Source organism: Scyliorhinus torazame, chromosome 9 (assembly GCF_047496885.1).
Source record: "Scyliorhinus torazame isolate Kashiwa2021f chromosome 9, sScyTor2.1, whole genome shotgun sequence".
NCBI lineage: Eukaryota > Metazoa > Chordata > Chondrichthyes > Carcharhiniformes > Scyliorhinidae > Scyliorhinus > Scyliorhinus torazame.
The window spans coordinates 182,907,392-182,928,058 of NC_092715.1; the positions used below are offsets into that span (position 1 = coordinate 182,907,392).

General features: G+C 46.4%; 1 protein-coding gene across 5 annotated transcripts in view; it reads left to right on the forward strand.

Moving 5' to 3' along the window:
* kank1a (KN motif and ankyrin repeat domains 1a) overlaps positions 1-20,667 on the forward strand; it is a 441,925-nt gene that overhangs the window by 75,886 nt on the left and 345,372 nt on the right. The window lies entirely within an intron of this gene.

Sequence of the window (20,667 nt, forward strand, 5' to 3'; positions counted from 1 at the left end):
TTAACTTAATGCCCAAAGTGGCTTTGCGCTTAGTTAGAAAACTTGAGCCAGGTGCTCCTATGGGGAAAGGGAGGTTTATTTGGACAAACCAGCTCAACTGTCCTAATTCACTTTCTCAAGATTTATTAGTAATAAATAATACACCTTGGCCACTCCACTTTCTGGGAAATAGTCTGAGACCACTTTGAAAAGATGGCACAAAAATGAAAGGCTTGTCCTCGAATGTAAGCTGAAGAATGTGTCTGAAATTATTCATTATTTGCTGACTCATGGAAAGCCTGTTTCTGTCGAACTATTGATGAAAGTCGAGAATCCAGTTTGGAATGTTGTGTGGTCACAAGCTGAACAGTTGTTGAGTTGCATCATACTTTTGATTATGATGCATTTTGTTTTGAAATATTACTTCAAGGTGAGTTTGTTAGAATCATAATGATGGGTAGCATTTTTTAATATTTGGTCCCAAGCCCATCCCGACATGGGATTGAGATATTTGGGTGAGTTAATTGGAAGCCACTGGCATTAATAGTGGCACCAATAATAGGATTTGCAGTTTCATGCTTGGGGGTTGTTTCAGTCTTCAAGAATGTGAATTTCAATTTGCTCCTCAGTGGAACAGCAAAGTGTTCTGTTGTCTTCATGCCGAGGGTGATGCCAAATACTTTTCCTGCTGACGTTCTCACTGTGAAGAAAAGCTTTCATGCTCTAAATAAGGTAGTCTTTCTTTGCAAAAGACAAAGTTCTTACTCTTGTGGCCCATTTTTGTGGAGGTTTGGGAGGGGGAAGAGGATGTTATTTATCCCAAGTTTATGCAATTGTTTGATCACGTACTGTAAATTAGATGTGTATAGTGTTTGACGGAACTAATGTTTAACATTTTTCTCAGCTTCTCCCCGATGATTTTGGGGTGGTTCCTTGCACTTATTTTCTTTGTGATCTTTGGGCTTAATTTATGTGCCCTGGAGTTGGGATGCAGGGGTTGTTGCTGTTGATTTTTAGGTGGGAGGATGTCAATTTAGTGCATGTGCATGATTTGCAGTTTGTGGCCAAGATGGTCACACGGTGCTTCCTTCCTCCTCTTACGTTTTCTGCTGCACTTCTGTTGAGCAGGAGGTCGAACTGTGTTTGTGTGGATCCAGAGTGTTGCTGCCAGCTTGCTCTTTTCTTTAAAGTAAAGGAAGAATTTTGTCTTGAGAGAAGCTGCACTCAATAATATTGGAGTTTAAATGATGGAAAATTGAACACCAGTGCACGGCTATCAAGGTGGCTGATGCAGTGCTGGATGCATTAGTGGTGAAACTGAGCAGGAGGGATGCCATGGATCTGCAGTTCTGAGGTGGGAGGGCAGAAAGCCCTCCACCATTTGCAGAAGGGAACAGGGGTAGATGACCAGGGACGTCAATGCCAGTATTTGGTCTTGAGGACCTGGCAGCAAGGCCAACAATATAATGTAGGGTGGTCAAGAGTAGTAATTGCAAGAGAACTATCCACCACATGGACCATTTGTGATGCTCAATGCTCTTGCCCCTTTCACTCTCACAAGAGCTCATGACTCAGCCTCACATCCTGATGCTGCACCTCGCCCTTGCCAGTAATGCTGCCAGTCTCTTCGCCACTCAATCTCCACATACCTTCAGCTATGGCAGGAACATTACACATTCACTGACATTCTGCTTTCTCCTCTTGCAGGACCAAGGTACTCTATTTTATATTTCTACTCCCTCTCCTTGACCTTCCTTCAAAAATGTCTTATTTCACACTTCTTCTCAAGACCCATGAGATCTTTGTCAATCTCTCCTTAACTCTGACCTATCCTTGACCTTCTATCCTGTTCTCCAATATATAATCTATTACACTTCTACCCCTCCAGTTCTAATTCAGTCATATTGGACTTGAAACGTTAACTCTTGTCTCTCTTTCCACAGATACTGCCAGACCAGCATTTTCTGTTTTTATTTCATATCCCCAGCATCTGCAATATTTTATTTTCATTATCGGAATATTTAGTGCCTTGCCCTTTCTTTTGAAGCCAGGTCTCCATTATGTTTCCAACATTATATTCCCATGTTTCCAACATTATATTCCCATGTTGGTTCTATGTCTGCAAATCTTCAAACTTTTATTTACCATGCATTTGTGTACATGCACTGAAAATCAAATCCAGACTGTTCTATTCCCAAATAGTCTAACTCTACCCTTGCTATTTACTACTGTAAATCTATTTCAGATTCTTCAGCCCTTTTTGTGCAGCTTGTTGCTACTTTTGCATTACTAACATCCTGGCACCCATCTAAGTGCCAAACCAGCTTAATCCATTCCCAAAGCACAGATTCTGAGGTGAGAGTAGCTGTCATGCAAGATTAAAAGAGCATTTGACTGACACCAAGAAGACCTGCCGACTGCTGGCTGAAGTCATTCCTGCCACACCAGTAGATGGTTGTGTTTGGCTGAGGCCACCAATCACTGACCCAGCATTGATCAAGAAAGTGTCTTTGGCTCAACCAGCCTTGGCTGTTTTGCCACTGATCTTGCCTCAATGGTCCGAAGATGAATTCTACATTCCGCCCAATTGAGAGTTTCTTTGCTGAAATCGGCTGTAGCACAGGATCTGGCCTGACCACAGGATCTCTATTACATTCCAGCTTGGGCAGGCAAGGGAAAGTTGGACTATTTTGGAAATTGGCCATGCTAAAGCCAGTCATAGACTCAAAGACCTTGAACAGAATCACTGTCGGCAAGCACGCAGCCCCTGAACTCCTCAAATGACTTGGGTGTCTTATTGATGAGAAAATAAATGGGAATCATTGATGCCAACATTGCATATAAGAGCAAAAACAGATGCCGAGAGCCCTGTTTAGTGACTCAAAGCCTCTCCACCATCAGCAAAGCACAAGTCTGATGTCTGATGGAACACTTGTTTGGTTGGGTGTGATCACAACATGAAGCATAACTTTTCAGGGCAGAACACCCGGTTGCTTGATCTGTGCAAATTATTGAATCAAAATAAAATATTACTGGATAGACTAAAATATGTAATTGTTATAAATTGTTACACTAACATCGCTAGATTTGTTTGCAGCTTGAATTGCTCCGACTCGTACTTTTATCCTTGGCGAATCCTTTCATAGTAATTACTGCTTTTTGACATATCAAAGTCTTTTTTGGAGGGTGAGGAAAAGATAGAGAAAATATAATCAAAAGGTAAAAATGTAGTCTACTTGGCACATTTTATTTGTTTCTGTTTTTGGTGTTCAGCCCATGGCTTTCTTGAATGGCGAGAGTAGGGGTTAAAAGAAAAGGATTGGAGAATGGATTCTGTGACATGTAGGGGAAGCATGACTGAAATCTTGTCCAAAAAGATGTTTTATAAGATGGCTTTTAATGTTGAAGCCATGAAGGTGGGGTGGAGAGGAATGGTGGGGAGAGCGTTCCAAAGAATTGTGCTGAGGTAGCTTTAGGCAAGTTTTCTCGCTGTCTGTGAAGCCTGAAATGATTTGCAGTCTGTAGCAAGGGTGTGGGATAGGTGGGTGGGTGGGGCGGTGTAGTTTGACATTTCCCGTTGCCATGTAAGCATGCTTCAGGAGGCCTCTTTCCAAAAAATATTTGAAAACTACCTAGTTTTTTTCCTACACTCTGGGAGAGGAGAGGAAAGTTTTTTTTTTAAACCCTCTGTCATGCAATCGTAATCACAGAAAGTATCCATAAGGTATGTAGCAAATGCAAAAAATTGTATAATTTGTGTTAAATTGGCCATATTTTTGCTCTCAAAAAAAGTGTTTTCCAAGGAGACAGCTATTTACTTGGCTGATTGCATATTTAAAGAAAAATTAGGTTTCTGGTATTCTGCAAAAATGCCTGGAATTTTTCTTGTTAGTGGTGTGTCTGACATATGCAGAAAATCATTAGCATGTTTAAAGCTAAGTCCCCCCCCCCCACCCTGATGAGCACAGGGGCAATGATAAACTTCCCTTGTGTGGCCACTCAGGGCCACCCTACCACTTGGGACATTGGCTGGTTTTAGAATGGTTATTTAAAAAAAATTACCATTTGAAGTCTTCCCAGTTGTTTGCAAAAGGTTTCCCTGTGACCGCGTAGTTACCAGTTATTCGAGCTTTGACTTGACTTCTAGTTTCTACTAAGAAAACCTGCTTTTGGCTGATGAACCTGTGAATGAATCTCCTCCTGTGTGGATTTATTGATTTCAGCAAATCTGCTCAGTATAAACTTGTTGTCGAAGTCACTCTGAAGCCTGTCTTTGAGCTGTGCAATTTGTTTCCAGACGAGAAAAGGTTTGGTGGCATTGCACCACTGCTGCTGTAGTGTTATCTCTTGTTGGTGCCTGTCTGCTACAGCGTACATAAGTCTCAAGTGTTTGACCCCGAAGAAATCTACACTCCGTAGTACTGGTAAATGTTATAACTTATTTGATGAAGGGTGCTTAATTACTGCTCATGTTTTGAGAAAGTAGCTGTGGTGAATGCACATGAAGACATTTTCCCTCAAATTTCATTATTGTTTTTTGGTTAAGTTTCAGGGATTTCTTGTTTCCTTGTAAGATTGTTCAGCTTTGTTTTTCTGTCACGAGATTGTGATGCTTTTCTCATTGAGTGAGTTTAAGAGGATCCACACATCTGGTCTTTTCACAGGCACTGTTTTTTTAAGTTATCATGTGCGACTGGAATTTATTGTGGTTCACACATTTTATCAAAAGGCAGAGCTGTCCGTGCCAGATGTTCTGTTATAGTACTTTTTTTTAGTAATCATAAACTGGAGGAGTATGTCAGACTTGTCCTTGATGTTAACACTCCTTTCCCAATGATTTCAGTGTAACCAGTATCCTGTCCAGTATTTTTCATCCTTTAAAAAAAAAATATATATATATATCTTTATTCTCCTCCTTTTTCACATTTTCTCCCAAATTTGCACCCACCAACAATAAACAATAAGCAGGAATGAGTATATGTCAATATCAACAACAATCCCATCCTCCCACCAACCCCTGAACAACTGCCCGCATGTTAAAATAAACAAATAACAAAAGGGAATCAGGACTCACCCATAGTCAATTAACTCATACAGGCCCCCCCCCCCCCCCCCTCCACTAATGTTCGATGTTATCCAATTTTCGAAAGTGCATAATGAATAACGCCCATGAATTGTAGAACCCCACCATTCTTCCCCTCAGTTCAAACTTAACCTTCTCAAGAGTCAAGAATTCCAACAGGTCCCCCTGCCACGCCAGGGCACATCCCAACAGGCTCCGCCTTCAGGCGATCAACGAGGCGAAGGCTACAACATCTGCCTCCGCACCCATTTCCAACCCTGGCTGGTCCGACACCCCGAATATGGCCTCCCAGGGGCCCGGGTCCAGTTTCACGTGCACCACTTCAGAGATTACCCAAAAAATCTCCTTTCAGTAATCCACCAGCTTTGGACAGGACCAAAACATCTAAATGTGATTTGCAGTCTCCCCCCCCCCCCCCCCCCCCCCCCCCCCCCCAAACAACGTTCATACATCTCTTCTACCCCTTCAAAGAGCCGGCTCATCCTCGCCCTTGTGAGGTGTGCTCCATATACCACCTTCAGCTGTATCAGCCCCAACCTCGTGCACCTCACATCAGAACCCCTCTTCCATGCCCTCTCCCAACACTTCGTCCCACTTTGCTTTGATCCCTTCAAGTGGTGCTTTCTCCTCTTCCAAAGTAGCCCCGTAAACCGGCGACACTACCCCAATCTCCAGTCCTCCTGTCGTCAGCACCTCCTCCAGCAATGTGGAGGCTGCCTCCACCGGAAGCTATATCTCCTTCCTGGCAAAATCTCGAACCTGCATGTATCGAAACATTTCCCCCTGCTGCAGCCCATATTTCGCTCCCAGCTCCTTCAATCATGCAAACCGACCCCTAAGAAAGAAATCTTTTAGTGTCTTAATCCCCTTCTCCTTCCATTTCTGAAAATTTCCGTCCCACTTCCCTGGCTCAAATCTGTGGTTCCCCCGAATCGGCATTTCCCTTGACCCTGTCCCCAACCTAAAGGGTTGGCGAAAATGGCTCCAAATTCTCAATGAAGCTATTATTACCGGACTCCCTGAATATTTTCCCCGGGGCCATCGGGAGCGGCGCTGTTGCTAGCACCTTCAATCCCGATCCCTTGCACAAACTCTCCTCCATTCTGACTCACTGGGAAACAACCCCTCTGACCCAGCTCCGCACCTTCTTTGCATTCACCGCCCAGTAAATATACATCAGTTTCGGAACACCCAATTTTTCATCCGTTTTTTTTGTACACTGAATGTGATTGTGATCCTTCGATCACACACCCAGCTAGAAAGCAAAGTCCACTTGAATCCCTGTTTCCAAACGTGCATCTCCTTTCGCTTTCACTAAGTATTTTGAACTGGACTGAATGCAGTGGGCAGGGGCCAGAGATATTGCAAAGTCCTGATAGCTGTGTCTTTCTGGTACAAAATGTTCTATCTTTCCCACCCCTCCTCCTCCTCCGTCTTTCAGATTAAAGATATTTGTATCTACGCTTTCTTCCCAGGAGTTTTCTTTCATGTAATGCAAGTCTCTAGCCAATGAAAACAGATGATTTGTGCAGTAACGTTTGGGTTCTGTAGTTGTCTCTGTAGCTGAAGTGAAAGAACAGAGTGTGATGTAGCCATTTAATACCACAAATTGAGATGTTCCGCTTCACAGACCAATATTTTATTAACCCAATGCATTTTAATAAACTGCCCTCTTATTTAAAACATCTGATTGCCATGAAAACCGAAAGAGACCAGATTCAATATTATGGCAACATGTAATTGGTTTCCAAGACCACATTAATGGTGTTCAGACTTTCATAGTGCAAAAGTAAGAGATTGGTTGCAAGGAGCACTACTGCAAATTTGATTGCTGGCTGTGGTTCTGTTTGTAGTACTCCAGTTGATTTAAAAGATTTTGGGCTCAAATAAAAAAAATGCAGGTTGAAATTCCATGCAGTACTGAGTGGGTGCTGCAGTGTTGGAGATGCCGACCAGGATTTTCATCCTTGAGACGGATAGTGGAATTCAGAAAATTCCCACAAAGGTTGGATCTTCATTATTGGTGTGGGTGGTGGTTGGTGTGGGGGGGGGGGAGGAGGATGTGGGGATGTGGGCCGGACTCGGGTCAGTTCCAGGAACGGTGTGGACTGGGATTCCGCCCCAGTTAAAATAAAACACGATAGGCTCTTGTCCTCCCAACACTCCCCATGCACCATCCACCTCATGATCCTCATTCCCCCTATGCCAAGCTATGGTATTTCCAAGCCCACTGAACCACTTGTACACTGTTTCGAATCAATGAACCCCAAATAGAAAATAGGTTGCATCTTTAAAATGAAAGCTTTAAAATAAATAAATAATTTCGCTACAAGTCAATAAAAGTTTCAATCATTCCGTCCCTTTTATGTATCAATAACAAAGGCCACAAACCTTTGAAACCACGTAACTGGGTAGCTCGGTAGCACAGGGGTTAGCACTTCTGCCTTACAGCACCAGGGACCCAGGTTCAATTCTGACCTTGGGGGATGATGTGGAGTTTGCATTTTCTCCCTGTGTCTGCATGGATTTCCTCCTGTGTTCTGGTTTCCTCCCACAGTCCCAAAGGTGTACAGGTTAGGTGGAGTTATTGGGATAGGGCGAGGGAGTGGGCCTAGCTGGGCTGCTCTTTCAGAGGATTGATGCAGACTCGATGGGCCAAATGGCCTCCTGCACTGGAGAGACTCTTATGGACACTAAACATTATGAAATTAACAGCAGAGATCAGAGGGTCTGAGCTATCAGTCTAACAATGTTTTATCTGGGGCACAGCTGTTTCAACAAATAATGGATACCTGGGCTCTCTAGCCCTGTCACTCAGTTCCAAGTGCAATTGGGAAATTAATTCTAACAGTGCAGAAGGAGGACATTTGGCCCATCAAGTCTGCACCACCCTTCTGAAAGAGCATCCTACCTATCCCTATAACCCTGCGTAATCTGCACATCATGGGCTGTGGGAGGAAACCGGAGCACTCTAAGGAAACCCACGCAGACACTTGGAGAACGCGCAAACTTCAGTCACCCAAGGTCGAAATTGAACCCGGGTTCCTGGTGCTGTGGGGCAGCAGTGCTAACCACTGTCACTGTGCCGCACCGTGAGAATTACTCAAATCTCTCATTCACTTTCGCAAAATTCAAACCTTGCATCCACTTCTCTCAGCTTGCTGTCAGCTATTCTACCATCATGCCACATTACCTTAACTCCATTGTGTGAAATAGACTGACATATTTTGGGCTGCCTTGACTTGCAATACTGGGTAACCAGAAGCAGCAACATTACAATTCGGATCGGCATGGCTAGATGTCCTTACTTCAGAGGATCTGTGCAGTGGTATAAAGCGTTTTCTATATGATAAAGATTATCATTATGTGCTTGGGCTAAAGTAAACCCATTCAAACAAAGTTCATCATTTAAAATTAAAAAAAATTACCACAGTTACTGGTGATCTGAAATAAAATAATCTTTATTAATGTCACAAGTAGGCTTACATTAACACTGCAATGAAGTTACTGGGAATGGCCCCTAGTCGCCACAGTCCGACGCCTGTTCGGGTACATTGAGGGAGAATTCAGAATGTTCACCTGACAAGCACGTCTTTTGGGACTTGTGGGAGGATACCAGAGCACCCAGAGGAAACCCAAAAACAAGGTGCTGCAAAATTTCAGCAGGCCTGGCGGCATCTGAGGAAAGAGAAATTGAGGGTGGGATTTTGCAACCCCGCAAACAACTGATGGTGACTAACTCCTGCCATCTTGGGTAGAACCCTGCTACAGACCCCCTCATGGCGTACTTCTCTGAGTATTGGGCAGAATAGGAAACCTCCAGCGAAGCAGAATCCACCTCCGGGCTATGAACGAGGCAGAGGCAAAGACACCTACCTTCACCCTCGTCTGCAGCACCAGAGAGTCCGATACCTTGAAAATGGCCACCGGCGGACCAGGCTCCAGTTTGACATTAAGAATCTCTGACATGATGTTGAAGATGGAGATCCAAAAGCTTAATAACTTGGGACATGACCCGAACATATACTAATTGTTAACCGGTCCCCGAGAACATTGCGCACACCTGTCGTTCACCCTGATTGTCTATCCCTCTGAAGAAATGCCCCACCTCCTTGGGGACTTGACCACCCAAATAAAACAGGACACTAATTTATTAACTCTGATAAAGAAGGATTTGAGAGAAAAGTGGGGAGACACTGAAAAAGAAATAAAAACCTCAGGCAGACACTCATTTCAATAGTCTGAACCCTGCCCGCCAAGGACCAGGGGAGGTTATTCCACGTCTGCAAGTCAGATTTGACCCTGTTAACCAGACTCGTGTAATTTAATTTATGAAGCAAGGCCCAATCTTGGGCCACCCAGATTCCCAGATAACGAAAGCTAGATTTGGCCAGGTGAACAAGTCCCAGATAGGCCCCCCTCCCCAGGGGGTTAACCGGAAAGTATTCACTCTTGTCCAAATTCAACTTCTACCCAGGAATGAGCTAAAACTCCTAAGTAGCTTCATTATCTCAACCATAGTGGATACTGGCTCCATAATATAAATCCATAAGATCATCTGCGTATAAGGACACCGAATGCTCCCTCCCTCCCCAAGTTATCCTCTTCCACTGGAAGATCTTAAAACTATGGCCAGTGATTCAATTGCTAAAGCAAATGGAAGCGGAGACGATGGACATCCCCAGGCCTCGTACCCCTAATGAGGGAAAGTAACCCGAGCTCTAGGTATTAGGTGGGGGCCCTGTACAGTAAACAAATCTAGGATATGAACCTTTGCCCAAAACCAAACCTCCCAGGAATGTAAAAGAGCCCCACTCCACCCAATCAAAATGCTTTTTCGGCATCCATGGAAACTATCGCCTCCAGTTGGGCACTGGAGAGGGGGAAAAGACAATATTTAACAGATGACATACATTGGCTGACAGTTGCCACCCCTTGACGAAGCCTGTCTGGTCTTCCAAGGTCACCTCTGATTCTCCTGCAGAAACACCACATCAGCATTCAAACTTATAAGGTGAGTTTATATTAAATACCCTCTACCTTTTCACGTGGCCATTCAACCCCCTTGCTTTCCAGATGACCAACCACCCACCCCGATCCGGATTCAACCATTCCCACCAAAAGGGGTCATCCAACAACTCCTTAAGAGTACATGTACCAGGCTCACCTAAGATGGCCACCAACCAACCAGCAAGACAAAACCAAGAAACATCTGCAGTGACGGTCGGCAAACTATCCCTGCCCCCCCCCCCCCCCCCCCCCAACCTCCCCAGCCCCAAACTATACCACACAAAATAAACATGCAAATAACTGTGAGGCAAACAAAAACCACTAAGTCCTACTTCTAACTCTAACCCTAAACATAACAAAAGCACTAAGCTCATTATCGAAAACCCCACCACTCTGCTCCTGTTGGCTAACTCTTCAGCTAGCAGGGCGGCTCCCGCCAGAGTGCAGAAAAAAGACACAAAATCCCTTAAAAAGACCGAATGGAAGCTAGGGCATCTTTCATTGACTTACAAAGGTCCTCGGCCACAACCTGCCTTTGCTTCTTGAATTTTGCCGCCGTAGCAGCATCTCCGCCGTTAGTGGAGTGGCCGGAGTCGCAGTAACAGCCTCCTCCATTTTCTCCACCAAAGTGTCCCGAGAAGTCTCCAAATCAGTCGACAAACCTCTGCATTCAAGGTTCTTTGCTGTCGTCCTTCTGGGCGTTACCCTTATGTGGACACCTTGTACCATCACTAAGTGGGATTTTAAAATACTGGGCGAAAAGAGCTAAAAATACAGCACCCTAGCGGGAGCCACCTTATGTACATCTTTCTCCCTACATACCCATCCTTAAAGTCACAGTGCCATTGTGCAGAGTGGACAGGGCAAACCCTTAATCCATCTTATTGCTTGTTGCAAAAACAAATTCAAATTGAAGCCAATTCGTGGTCCCTATAAGAGAGACATGCAGACAAGATCCAAGCTGACAAGAAAAGGCATTGCACCTCATCTTGGGCTTGATCTGACTATCTTAGCTAAAAGGCTGAGAAGCAAGAGAAGTCCCCATATTGAACTCTAAACATTAATGCTGTTTCTCTCTCCACTGATGCTGTCAGACCTGCTGAATTTGTCGAGCACCTGTTTTCATCTCCGTTGATTAGTTTAATTAACACTGCTTCCAAAACATTGAGTTGTTCAAAGTGGAAAAGATGAGTATTTAAGCTGACAACTGGATAACTATTTCTTTAAACAAAACCGATTAGACTTTAGCGCCAAGGATACAGGTTTGATTCCGGCCGTGGGTGATTGTGTGGGGTTTGCGTGTTCTTCCTGTATCTCCGTGGACTTCTCCGGGTCTTCCGGCCCAGAGTCCAAAGATGTGCAAATTAGATGGATTGACAATGATCCATGCACAGGGTTACGGGGATAGCATAGGGAAGTGGGCCTAGGTAGAGTACACTTTCGGAGGATCGGTGCTGACTTGATGGGACGAATGGCCTCCTCCTGCATTGTAGGGATTCTATAGATTGTACTGTCCAATTATGCAGAAATTATTTTTCAAACAAACAAATCCATTAAATTATTGATCAAACCAATTCCCTAAAATTTGTTCTCTGGGCCTGGGCAGCTGTGTTGACAATTTGATAATGAAAATAATACTTGCACTTGGAAAGCACATCATGACTTCCGTGTTCCAAATGACTTTGCAGACAATCAAGTTGTGGTACACAGGGCTAAATCACTGGCTTTTAAAGCAGACCAAGGCAGGCCAGCAGCACAGTTCAATTCCTGTACCAGCCTCCCTGAACAGGCGCTGGAATGTGGCGACGAGGGTTTTTTCACAGTAACTTCATTTGAAGCCTACTTGTGACAAACATATTCATTTCATTTTTTCATTTCTGTTGTTGTGGTAGTGTAGGCAAAATGGCAGTCAATTTGTGCCCATCAAGATCCCACAAATAGCAATATGATAGTGAACAAGTCCTGTGTACTTGTGTTGCTTGGGAGATGAACATTGCCACCCTTCCTGCTATTTTTCAGCATAAGATGTGGTATTTTAAAAGAAGCCCTTGCAGACCACAAAGAACAAAGAAATGTACAGCACAGGAAAAGGGCCCTTCGGCCCTCCAAGCCCATGCCGACCATGCTGCCCGACTAAACTACAATCTTCTACACTTCCTGGGTCCGTATCCCTCTATTCCCATCCTATTCATGTATTTGTCAAGATGCCCCTTAAATGTCACTATCGTCCCTGCTTCTACCACCTCCTCCGGTAGCGAGTTCCAGGCACCCACTACCCTCTGTGTTAAAAAAGAAAACTTGCCTCGTACATCTACTCTAACCGTGCCCCTCTCACCTTAAACCTATGCCCCCTAGTAATTGACCCCTCTACCCTGGGAAAAAGCCTCTGACTATCCACTCTGTCTATGCCCCTCATAATTTTGTATACCTCTATCAGGTCTCCCCTCAACCTCCTTTGTTCCAGTGAGAACGAACCGAGTTTATTCAACCGCTCCTCATAGCTAATGCCCTCCATACCAGGCAACATTCTGGTAAATCTCTTCTGCACCCTCTCTAAAGCCTCCACATCCTTCTGGTAGTGTGGCGACCAGAATTGAACACTATACTCCAAGTGTGGCCTAACTAAGGTTCTATACAGCTGCAACATGACTTGCCAATTCTTATACTCAATGCCCCGGCCAATGAAGGCAAGCATGCCGTATGCCTTCTTGACTACCTTCTCCATCTGTGTTGCCCCTTTCAGTGACCTGTGGACCTGTACTCCTAGATCTCTTTGACTTTCAATACAATTGAGGGTTCTACCATTCACTTTCTATTCCCTACCTGCATTAGACCTTCCAAAATGCATTGCCTCACATTTGTCCGGATTAAACTCCATCTGCCATCTCTCCGCCCAAGTCTCCAAACAATATAAATCCTGCTGTATCCTGACAGTCCTCATCGCTATCCGCAATTCCACTAACCTTTGGTATCGTCTGCAAACTTACTAATCAGTTTTCCTCCAAATCATTTATATATACTACAAACAGCAAAGGTCCCAGCACTGATCCATGCGGAACACCACTGGTCACAGCCCACCAATTAGAAAAGCACCCTTCCATTGCTACTCTCTGCCTTCTATGACCTAGCCAGTTCTGTATCCATCTTGCCAGCTCACCCCTGATCCCGTGTGACTTCATCTTTTGTACCAGTCTGCCATGAGGGACCTTGTCAAAGACCTTACTGAAGTCCATATAGACGACATCCACTGCCCTACCTGCATCAATCATCTTTGTGACCTCCTCGAAAAACTCTTATCAAGTTAGTGAGACACAACCTGCCCTTCACAAAACCATGCTGCCTCTCACTAATACGTCCATTTGCTTCCAAATGGGAGTAGATCCTGTCTCGAAGAATTCTCTCCAGTAATTTCCCTACCACTGAAGTAAGGCTCACCGGCCTGTAGTTCCCTGGATTATCCTTGCTACCCTTCTTAAACAGAGGAACAACATTGGCTATTCTCCAGTCCTCCGGGACATCACCTGAAGACAGTGAGGATCCAAAGATTTCTGTCAAGGCCTCAGCAATTTCCTCTCCAGCCTCCTTCAGTATTCTGGGGCAGATCCCATCAGGCCCTGGGGACTTATCTACCTTAATATTTTTAAGATGCCGAACACCTCGTCTTTTTGGATCTCGATGTGACCCAGGCTATCTACACACCCTTCTCCAGAGTCAACACCTACCAATTCCTTCTCTTTTTGGTGAATACTGATGCAAAGTATCCATTTAGTACCCCACCCATTTCCTCTGGCTCCACACATTGATTCCCTTGCCTATCCTTCAGTGGGCCAACCCTTTCCCTGGCTACCCTCTTGCTTTTTATGTACGTGTAAAAAGACGTGGGATTTTCCTTAACCCTATTTGCCAATGACTTCTCGTGACCCCTTCTAGCCCTCCTGACTCCTTGCTTAAGTTCCTTCCTACTTTCCTTACATTCCACACAGGCTTCGTCTGTTCCCAGCCTTTTATGCCGCCTCTTTCTTTTTGACGAGGCCTACAATATCTCTCGTTATCCAAAATTCCCGAAAATTGCCGTATTTATCCTTCTTCCTCCCAGGAACATGCCGGTCCTAAATTCCTTTCAACTGACACTTGAAAGCTCTCCCACATGTCAGATGTTGAATTACCCTCAAACATCCGCCCCCAATCTAGGTTCTTCAGTTCCCGCCTAATATTGTTATAATTAGCCTTCACCCAGTATAGCACACTCACCCTAGGACCACTCTTATCCTTGTCCACCAGCACTTTAAAACTTACTGAATTGTGGTCACTGTTCCCGAAATGCTCCCCGACTGAAACTTCTACCACCTGGCCGGGCTCATTCCCTAATACCAGGTCCAGTACCGCCCCTTCCCTAGTTGGCCTGTCTACATATTGTTTTAAGAAGCCCTCCTGGATGCTCCTTACAAACTCTGCCCCGCCTAAGCCCCTGGCACTAAGTGAGTCCCAGTCAATATTGGGGAAGTTGAAGTCTCCCATCACCACAACCCTGTTTTTACTCTTTTCCAAAATCTGTCTACCTATCTGCTCCTCTATCTCCCACTGGCTGTTGGGAGGCCTGCAGTAAATCCCCAACATTGTGACTGCACCCTTCTTATTCCTGATCTCTACCCATATAGTCTCACTGTCCTTGAGGTGTCCTCCCGTAGCACAGCTGTGATATCCTCCCTAACCAGTAGTGCAACTCCGCCACCCCTTTTACATGCCCCTCTATCCCACCTGAAACATCTAAATCCTGGAACGTTTAGCTGCCAATCCTGCCCTTCCCTCAACCAGGTCTCTGTAATGGCAACAATATCATAGTTCCAAGTACAAATCCAAGCTCTTAGTTCATCTGCCTTACCCGTAATACTTCTTGCATTAACACATATGCACTTCAGGCCACCAGACCCGCTGTGTTCAGCAACTTCTCCCTGTCTGCTCTGCCTCAGGGCCACACTGTCCCTATTCCCTAGTTCTCCCTCGATGCTCTTACCTTCTGACCTATTGCTCCCGTGCCCACCCCTCTGCCATACTAGTTTAAACCCTCCCGTGTGACACGAGCAAACCTCACGGCCAGGATATTTATGCCTCTCCAGTTTAGATGCAACCCGTCCTTGTATAGGTCACACCTGCCCCGGAAGAGCTCCCAGTGGTCCAGATAACGGAAACCCTCCCTCCTACACCAGCTATTTAGCCACGTGTTTAGCTGCTCTATCTTCCTATTTCTAGCCTCACTGGCACGTGGCACAGGAGTAATCCCGAGATTACAACCCTAGAGGTCCTGTCTTTTAACTTTCTGCCTAGCTCCCTGAACTCCTGCTGCAGGACCTCGTGCCCCTTCCTGCCTATGTCGTTAGTACCAATATGTACAACAACCTCTGCCTGGTTGCCCTCCCCCTTCAGGATGCCCTCTACCCGTTTGGAGAAATCCTGAACCCTGGCACTAGGGAGGCAACATACCATCCTGGAGTCTCTTTCATGTCCACAGAAGCGCCTGTCTGTGCCCCTGACTATAGAGTCCCCTATTACTATTGCTCTTCTGTGCTTTGACCTTCCCTTCTGAACATCAGAGCCAGCCGTGGTGCCACTGCCCTGGCTGCTGCTGTTTTCCCCTGATAGGCTATCCCCCCCGACAGTATCCAAAGGGGTATACCTGTTCGAGAGGGGGACAACCACAGGGGATTCCTCCACTGACTGCCTGCCCTTTCTGGTGGTCACCCATTTCTCTGCCTGCACCTTGGGTGTGACCACATTTATATAACTGCGATCTATGACGCTTTCCACCACCTGCATGCTCCTAAGTGCATCCAATTGCTGCTCCAACCGAACCATGCGGTCTGTGAGGAGCTCCAGTTGGGTGCACTTTCTGCAGATTAAGCCATCCGGGATGCTGGGAGCCTCCCGGACCTGCCACATCTCACAGTCAGAGCACTGCACCCCTCTAACTGACATTGCATCAATTAATTAGTAAATTAAAGTTAAATTTTTTAAAAAAGAAGTGACTGTTAACTATCTGTTTCCTAGTACTAGATTTCTACTATAAATGTGAAAGCTAAATGTAGTACTCTCCGATCTCTGGCTGAGATACCCCTCTACATTATAATTAAGTAATTATGTTTAATTAGTTACCAATGTTTAATTTTTTAAATTAAGTGTAGATTCCCAACCAGCCACTCAGGTCACAGCTTTTCTGTGACGTCACTTCAGTCTCTTCCTCTCTCTCTCTCTCTCCCCCCCCCCCCCCCCCCCCCCCTCACACACACGCAATTTGAAAAGGTAATAAAAGTAAAAATGAGTAAAAATCACTTACTTACCTTCTGAGGGTCTTGGATGTTCTCAGGTTCTCAGACTGCTCCTCCTCCTCCGAACGGCTCCCAAAACTAGGCTGCGATCTTTTTAAATCTCCGCTCCGACTCGCAGCTCCCGCGCTTTTTAAATCTCCGCTCCGACTCGCAGCTCCTGCTCTTTTTAAATCTCTGCTCCGACTCGCAGCTTCTGCTCTTTTTAAAACTCTGCTCCGACTCGCAGCTCCTGCTCTTTTTAAATCTCCGCTCCGACTCGCAGCTCCTGCTCTTTTTAAATCTCTGCTCCGACTCTCAGCTCCTGCTCTTTTTTAATCTCTGCTCCGACTCGCAGCTCCCGCGCTTTTTAAATCTCCGCTCCGACTCGCAGCTCCCGTGCTTTTTAAATCTCAGCTCCGACTCGCAGCTCCCGCGCTTTTTAAATCTCCGCTCCGACTCGCAGCTCCTGCTCTTTTTAAATCTCTGCTTCGACTCGCAGCTCCCGCGCTTTTTAAATCTCCGCTCCGACTCGCAGCTCCGGCGCTTTTTTAAATCTCCGCTCCGACTCGCAGCTCCCGCGCTTTTTAAATCTCCGCTCTGACTCGCAGCTCCTGCTCTTTTTAAATCTCCGCTCCGACTCGCAGCTCCCGCGCTTTTAAAATCTCCGCTCTGACTCTCAGCTCCGGCGCTTTTTAAATCTCCGCTCCGACTCGCAGCTCCCGTGCTTTTTAAATCTCCGCTCCGACTCGCAGCTCCCGCGCTTTTTAAATCTCCGCTCCGACTCGCAGATCCTGCTCTTTTTAAATCTCCGCTCCGACTCGCAGCTCCCGCGCTTTTTAAATCTCCGCTCTGACTCTCAGCTCCGGCGCTTTTTAAATCTCCGCTCCGACTCGCAGCTCCCGTGCTTTTTAAATCTCCGCTCCGACTCGCAGCTCCCGTGCTTTTTAAATCTCCGCTCCGACTCGCAGCTCCCGTGCTTTTTAAATCTCTGCTCCGACTCGCAGCTTCTGCTCTTTTTGAATCTCTGCTCCGACTCGCAGCTTCTGCTCTTTTTAAATCTCTGCTCCGACTCGCAGCTCCTGCTCTTTTTAAATCTCCGCTCCGACTCGCAGCTCCTGCTCTTTTTAAATCTCTGCTCCGACTCTCAGCTCCTGCTCTTTTTTAATCTCTGCTCCGACTCGCAGCTCCCGCGCTTTTTAAATCTCCGCTCCGACTCGCAGCTCCCGTGCTTTTTAAATCTCAGCTCCGACTCGCAGCTCCTGCTCTTTTTAAATCTCTGCTTCGACTCGCAGCTCCCGCGCTTTTTAAATCTCCGCTCCGACTCGCAGCTCCCGTGCTTTTTAAATCTCCGCTCCGACTCGCAGCTCCTGCTCTTTTTAAATCTCCGCTCCGACTCGCAGCTCCCGCGCTTTTTAAATCTCCGCTCTGACTCTCAGCTCCGGCGCTTTTTAAATCTCCGCTCCGACTCGCAGCTCCCGTGCTTTTTAAATCTCCGCTCCGACTCGCAGCTCCCGCGCTTTTTAAATCTCCGCTCCGACTCGCAGCTCCTGCTCTTTTTAAATCTCCGCTCCGACTCGCAGCTCCCGCGCTTTTTAAATCTCCGCTCCGACTCGCAGCTCCCGCGCTTTTTAAATCTCCGCTTCGACTCGCAGCTCCCGCGCTTTTTAAATCTCCGCTCCGACTCGCAGCTCCGGCGCTTTTTTAAATCTCCGCTCCGACTCGCAGCTCCCGTGCTTTGTAAATCTCCGCTCCGACTCGCAGCTCCTGCTCTTTTTAAATCTCCGCTCCGACTCGCAGCTCCCACGCTTTTTAAATCTCCGCTCTGACTCTCAGCTCCGGCGGTTTTTTAATCTCCGCTCCGACTCGCAGCTCCCGTGCTTTTTAAATCTCCGCTCCGACTCGCAGCTCCCGTGCTTTTTAAATCTCCGCTCCGACTCGCAGCTCCCATGCTTTTTAAATCTCCGCTCCGACTCGCAGCTCCCGCGCTTTTTAAATCTCCGCTCTGACTCTCAGCTCCGGCGCTTTTTAAATCTCCGCTCCGACTTGCAGCTCCTGTGCTTTTTAAATCTCCGCTCCGACTCGCAGCTCCCGCGCTTTTTAAATCTCCGCTCCGACTCGCAGCTCCCGCGCTTTTTAAATCTCCGCTCCGACTCGCAGCTCCCGCGCTTTTTAAATCTCCGCTCCGACTCGCAGCTCCCGCGCTTTTTAAATCTCCGCTCCGACTCGCAGCTCCCGCGCTTTTTAAATCTCCACTCCGACTCGCAGCGTCGCGCTTTTTAAATCTCCGCTCTGACTCGCAGCTCCCGTGCTTTTTAAATCTCCGCTCCGACTCGCAGCTCCCGCGCTTTTTAAATCTCTAAGGTGCTAAGGTACAAAACAAACCAGAGCTTTATTGGGAAGGTGTTGTCACACAGGCAGCGAATGTAGACTGACTGTGATCCTGCTCAAACTACTGATGATGTCAGCAGTACATCATGAGATTGAATTCTTAAAGTAGCCCTGTTCCAACTAAGAACAAAAATGAATACACAACAATAGTGTATGAAATCTTTTATCGCCACCTGATGGTTGTGTTTTGATTTGATTTTGATTTGATTTATTGTCACATGTACCGAAGTACAGTGAAGGGTTTTTCTGCGGCCGAGGGAACGTACACAGTACGTACATAGTGGACAGAAGAATAATCAACAGAGAACGTTGACAAATGGTAAATTGACAAACTCTGATTGGTTACAGTGCGGAACAAGGAGCCAAACAAAGCAAATACATGAGCAAGAGCAGCATAGGGCATCGTGAATCGTGTTCTTACAGGGAAAAGATCAGTCTGAGGGGGAGTCGCTGAGGAGTCTTGTAGCTGTGGGGAAGAAGCTGTTCCTATCCCTGGATGTGCGGGTCTTCAGTATGATGGAAGGGTCTGGAAGAAGGCAAAGCCTGGGTGAGGAGTCTCTAATAATGCTGTCTGCCTTCCTGAGGCAGCGGGAGGTGTATACAGAATCAATGTGGGGGTGGCAAGCTTGTGACATGCATTGGGCTGAGTTCACCACACTGAAATGAAATGAAATGAAAATCGCTTATTGTCACAAGTAAGCTTCAAATGAAGTTAATGTGAAAAGCCCCTAGTCGCCACAATTTGGTGCCTGTTCGGGGAGGCTGTTACGGGAATCGAACCGTGCTGCTGGCCTGCCTTGGTCTGCTTCCAAAGCCAGCGATTCAGCCCTGTGCTAAACAGCCCCTGCGGTTTCTTGCGATCTTGGACTGAGCAGTTGCTATACCAGGCTGTGATGCAGCCGGAGAGGATGCTCTCTACGGCACATCTATAGACGTTTGTGAGAGTCGATGCAGACATGCCAAATTTCTTTAGCTTCCGTAGGAAGTAGAGATGTTGTTGGGCTTTCTTGACTGTTGCATCAACGTGAGAGGACCAGGACAGACTGTTGGTGATGGTGACCCCCAGGAACCTAAAGCTATCGACCATTTCCACTTTGGAGCCACTGATGCAGGCGGTCATGAGAAGCCCTCAATTTAATGTTGTACCTAAATGCTGCCATCTCCCAAGAGTGGAGCATTCCCCGCAGCACAGGAGTGTCAGTCGAGAATGTGTGCTCAAGTCCCTGGTGTTGAACTCCAAACAGCGAGCATGAAAATGTGCAGCTCCGGCTGTTGTGGTGTTTCCTGTGGTTTACTGGATTCTGGAAACGTGTGATCTTAACAGCCTTTGTTGTTTCAGCTGTCCTGCCTGTGTCATTCCATTATGCTGCAGACAAATTACTTTGATGGAACTTTGAGACTTGGGATGACCTGAGTCTTTTTGAGTGTTTAAACATTGGCTCATTGATAAAGCATTTTGGCATACTTTGTTTACAGAAAGACTACAAATGTTAAAGCTCTGCGCCTTCAAACAGTGGAATGACTACTCTTTAAAATGTAGTATGGTGTATGCTGATGATGTGATTTAAAAAAAAAAAATGACAGTACCCTGTTTTATTTCCAATTGGGGGGAATTTAGTGTGGCCAATCCACCTACCCTGGAGTTGTGGGGGTGAGACCCACGCAGACACAAGAATGTGAAAACTCCACACGCACAGTGACCCGGGGCCAAGATGGAACCTGGCTCCGGGGCCAGGGTGGAACCTGGCTCCGGGGCCAGGGTGGAACCTGGCTCCGGGGCCAGGGTGGAACCTGGCTCCGGGGCCAGGGTGGAACCTGGCTCCGGGGCCAGGGTGGAACCTGGCTCCGGGGCCAGGGTGGAACCTGGCTCCTCGGTGCCGTGAGGCAGCTGTGCTAACCACTGTG